This window comes from Triticum dicoccoides, chromosome 2B (assembly GCF_002162155.2).
Source record: "Triticum dicoccoides isolate Atlit2015 ecotype Zavitan chromosome 2B, WEW_v2.0, whole genome shotgun sequence".
NCBI classification, from domain to species: Eukaryota; Viridiplantae; Streptophyta; class Magnoliopsida; order Poales; family Poaceae; genus Triticum; species Triticum dicoccoides.
The window spans coordinates 736,132,930-736,138,153 of NC_041383.1; the positions used below are offsets into that span (position 1 = coordinate 736,132,930).

At 42.6% G+C, this 5,224-nt stretch overlaps 1 pseudogene; it reads right to left on the bottom strand.

Moving 5' to 3' along the window:
- Nucleotides 1–1,106: 1,106 nt before the first annotated feature.
- LOC119361283 lies at nt 1,107–4,568 on the bottom strand (annotated as a pseudogene).
- Between the last annotated feature and the right edge of the window lie 656 nt (nt 4,569–5,224).

Sequence of the window (5,224 nt, forward strand, 5' to 3'; positions counted from 1 at the left end):
TTTCCTTCATTTGCTTACTAGCACTACTGGAATCTGGCACTTTGCCATCTGCCATGGCAGATGGCAAAGGCATGTTCGGCGGATGGCAAAGGCTTTGCCATCAGCCAGCAGATGGCAAACAGTTCGTCTGAAACCCTGCCAGTAAAGGCTTCTTTGCCATCTGCTGGCTGATGGCAAAGAGCCTGTGGCTTTGCCATCAGCTGGCAGATGGCAAAGCCTATTAACGGGGTTAGCCCTGTTAGAAGGCTAACGGCATACTTTGCCGTCTGCCAGCAGATGGCAAAGGCTGCAGGCTCTTTGCCGTCTGCCAGCAAATGGCAAAGGCTGCATGCTTTGCCGTCTGCCAGCAGATGGCAAAGAGCTTTGCCATCTGCTGGCAGATGGCAAAGAGCCCAAATAGGCTAGCCCAAATTTTACATGTAGATGACACGTGGCCTCTTTGCCATCTGCGAGCTGATGGCAAAGCTCTTTGCCATCTGCCAGCAGATGGCAAAGTGACTATATTGCCCCATTTAATTTTGTTTTTTCTTATATCAGTTCATTTTCACAGAAAATCAAACACAAATATATTTATATGACCAATATAGCATATTCAACACATATTATCAATAGTCATGAACACATATATATCCAACACATGTTAACAATAGTAGCAAGTTTCATCCATACATACACGTAGTTTCATCAATATTACACAGTTTCATCCATAGGTAGCAAGTTTCACAAGATAAAAACAAAAACTAAATACAAGCACTCCATCAACCCAAGCTTCCGTGATCTTAAGCAAATCTGTAAAATGGGAAAGAAGAAAGTTAGAAGAAGAAGATTATTATGATGCGGAAATATGCATGGAAAAGGGCAACCACAGTCAACGTATATGAAAAAGGATACTTGCACGCAAAACAACACATGCCCAATTCTGATTTGAATTCTAATAGGAGAAAAAAAAAACAAAGCCAGCGCTACACAGAGGCAAACCTGCCACCTAAACCAATGTCACGTCCATGTCCATAGCTAAAGAAAAGTACGAAAAGAAAGAGGAAAGCAGTCCGATCTGCATATGAAATCCCTAACAAGAAGTAATGCATTTGATTTAATTTTTTTTACGGTGGGCATTTGATTTAAATTATAATATTTTTTAGGAATATCAAGCTTTACTCCTTTTTTTTAATTTTGCGAGAATATCACACTTTATAGAACTCCAAATGGGGCCTGAATTTTGCGGTAAACGTAACTTGATAGAAATAATTAAAGGTGGAAGCGCAATGTAAGACCCAACTATTTTCACATGTATATACATTAGTTCTAGGAGGAAGGTGAGGTACATCTTTCATGTCCAGGATCCTAACTAAACTATTTTAACAGAATAAAGATACACCCTGCTTATTTTTAAGACATAATATAATGTAATGTACATTCTTTTTGAACATAAACAAATCTAAGCAACTTTGGAACTAAAACAGTGCTGAAACACGGATCCAGTTTCAAATAAAATTAGAATTTCATTTATTTTCTGTACCATGCACAATATGAAAACGGATAACCCATGTGAATGTAACATGCAGCAGATGTATCAAGATACGTTGGTTGCTTTGTCAACAAAACATAGAAAAATGTAATATATGTATCGACAAGATTGAGTTGGATGGGACTGTGGAAGAGAGTTGAGTTTTGGCAACTCAAATTTTATGTCTTTCTCATGTTAAGAACTATCTGAAGCCATCATGGAATGGTTACATCATACAGGAGTAAATATTCAAAGTAAGAAATAATATCAAATACGTGATAAGTCATATTAGTTTCACTTAATTACTAGATGAAAACTATATGCATGATTTAAAAAGAAATGCTTTGATGAGAACAGTGTAGAAGAGAGCTTCTAACAATGTTTAGATTTGAACTTTTAAATTATGTGAAAGGATTTCTTAAAGCATAACCTCAACATGTTACTCCTTTGGTTTCTAATTAGCTATAGACAATGAATCCTAAAAGCTATAGAGAAAATTTGTACACTTAAACATTTTTAAGAATGACTATCAACATTTTAAAGCTTTAGCTTGATTACATCAAGGAATATTCCATTAATGGTTTGTTTTCAAAGTATTGTTTTCCAGGAAAAAAACATGTTCATATAAGAAACAATGGTCCAGGTAGAGTATTCAAGACAATCTCTATATTAGGAGAGATACATCTTTTGTAAAATCTAGCCGCGCAAATGCGCGGGTCACCCCGCTAGTTTATAAAAGAAATACAAAACAAAATATGCAAAAGCTGTACAATGGTTAAGTGCTCACATTTAAATGCTCAAGATGCAGAACGCTTATTTACAATAGTTTAGGTTTTTAAATTTGTCATCTTGAAGCATCACACTAGCAAATGACATGAAAGATCACAGGAAATAACACTGCCCCCTGATCAAGTATACTCTAAGCATCAAAAAAGTCAAACAAGCTCATTGTGCATTTTCTTTTTCAGCATGAGACACAATAAAATGTCTAGAAAATCTATTGAATGGCATCAGTCCCAAATTCTATCTGGTGTGCTAGTAAATCTGGACGATCGATGAACATCAAACATATCAAGGTGGCATGCATAGAAATCTGGAACTAAACTAAGAACTTCGAATTAAAAGAGGAGAAGCAAAGGTTCAGGAATTAGTTGCTCCCCTGCCGACGCATTGGTTGTCGAGGTTGAGGAGGTTGTGTCCATGGCCGCACCATCGACCTGAGCTGCAACCCAGCATCCACCGCAGACCCGTCTTTGCGCTCGAAAGAGACGACCGTTTATATGACAACTCAACAAATTATATGACAACTCCAGAACTGATTCTTAAGTCATAAGGTAATGAAGTAACAGTGTAACACTGCTATCTCTGTTAGTAGGCATAGAACACATATGCCCAAACATATTGCTGCTACTCCTGCTTTTGCACCTAAGGTGAACAAATTGCACCAGTGATTCATAAACCCAAGCATAAATAATTATTTCATGCAGAAGATGGCTGCTTGCATTTCATGGCATTTAGATGGGCATATGATAGTCTGCATGTTGGTTCAGCAACTTTTCAAATTAAGTTGTGATAAATTAAAATATATGCATTGCTCATAGTGGTTAAGACGCTAAGTTCAACGAATATGCTAGTGTTCAGTTAATTCTTAGGTAACTTACTGATTTGTGAGATGAAACATGGTAGCCATGTGGAGGCAGTGCATATTAGTTAAAAGTTATAATTCTACAATGATTCAGAAAGTATACACTTAAGCAGCTATAAAGCAAACCTTCTCTTTCCAAAGCCACTGCACAATTAGTTCAATGCATGAAAAATGACAGAAAAAAGGCCTAGACAGAGAAAATAATGCTCATGTTCGACCATTCATCATTTGAACATATTGATTAGAGGGCTGGGGTGCATGAGAGGATTTCTTAAGAATTAGTTCAAACTTAACCAAAAATAACTGAGCATTCGAACAAATTAAGCAATTAACTTGCAAGACAGCATACTATGCCTAGCAAGAAGTGAATTATCTAGTGGGAGTCTCACAAGTCAATAATATTGCTGCAAGATCTATTCCATCACTAGGAAGAAAGTCAATACATGGTCTAATTTTCGTAGTTACCAGTAAAAACTTAATAGAAGATACAGTATCTAAGAAACATACTAATCGCTATCAATTTGAAAGCAATGAAGGGATACTGATTTCCATAGATCATGGGCGAGTACCTGAACAACTGCATCGCGGCTGCTCCCCTTCACCACCTCCTCGAGCTTCACGTTGTCCAGCTGATCGAATCAACACAAAATCAGAAAGGAGAACCCCAATCAGCACCCAAGCGAGATCTCCGCACCCCCATAACCGCTCAAGACAGGGGAAACAGAGGAAGGCACAGCATCGACCAGCAGCACGGCGGCGCGGGGGAAGTAGCGGAAGATGTGGTCCCCGACGCGCTTGGCGACGGCGGGGAGGTCGGCGTCGTCGCGGCGCGCGTTGGCCTGGTAGTATCCGACGACGGCGAGGCCCTGCGCCTGGAAGTGGTCCTCGACGAGGGTGAGCGCGAGCTCGAGCGTGGGGAGCAGCGGGAGGTGGTGCGGCTAGTGGGAGAGCGGCACGGCGTCGGCGATCGAGACGACGGCCGGGGAGGCGGCCGGGTCCGCCAGGCGGCCGACGAGGAGCCCGTTGACGGCCGCCGCCGGGTGCTTGAGCGCGTGCAGCTCGAGCTTCACGTACGCCGCCTGCGGCGGCGGACGTGGCGGCGGCGAGCGTGCGCGAGCTCGAGAGGATGGATGGATGGCGGCGGCGAGCGTGCGCGAGCGTGGCGGCGGCGAGATTGCATCTGGGGGCGGCGACGATGGAGTGGGATGGGATAGGGTTTGGGTGGTTGGGCTGCCCGGAGGGTGGGGGTTCTTTTCTTTCTTTCTCTTTTTTTTGTTTAGATAAATGGGATGGATGGATGGATGGATGGATGGATGCCATGTCATCAATCCATGACACAAACATTTGAACCAATGAGAACAAAAATAACCCCACAGTTTTTTTTACCTGGAAAAAATAAGCCCATCTCTTTGCCATCTGCTGGCCATCTGCCAGCAGATGGCAAAGAATCTTTGCCGTCTGCTGGCAGATGGCAAAGAGGTGGGGCTGGTACGCCGTTACACTCTTAACGACCATAGGATTTGCCAACCTCTTTGCCATCTGCTGGCAGATGGCAAAGATTATTTGCCATCCACTAGCAGATGGCAAAGAATTGGCTGATGGCAACCATGTTCTTTGCCGTCTGTCAGTTCTTTACCATCTGTTTTTTATAAGCAGATGGCAAAGACGTTCTTTGCCATCAGCTGGCTGATGGCAAAGAGCTGGCTGATGGCAAATACTCTGTTTCCAGTAGTGTAGCTAGCTAGTGTGTCGAGTCCTCTCTATACGTATAGTACGTAGCGTCGACCAAGCACAGAGATAAGAGAGGACACTTCTCTCTATTAGCTAGCTAACACAATATATGAAACCCCTAAATTAACCCTACAAACCCCCCCAAAACCCCAAACCTCCCCCCTTCAAAAACAAACAAAAACCCCAGCCCCTGAACTGCTGACGCGTGGATGCCTTTTGGTCTCAGTTTGTGCTACCAACCGGGACAAAAGGCCCTCCTGCCTGGGCAAGCCGCAGCGGCCACATGGAGCCCCATCTGTCCCGGTTCATAGAAGAACCGGGACTAAAGTTATTGGGCTTTA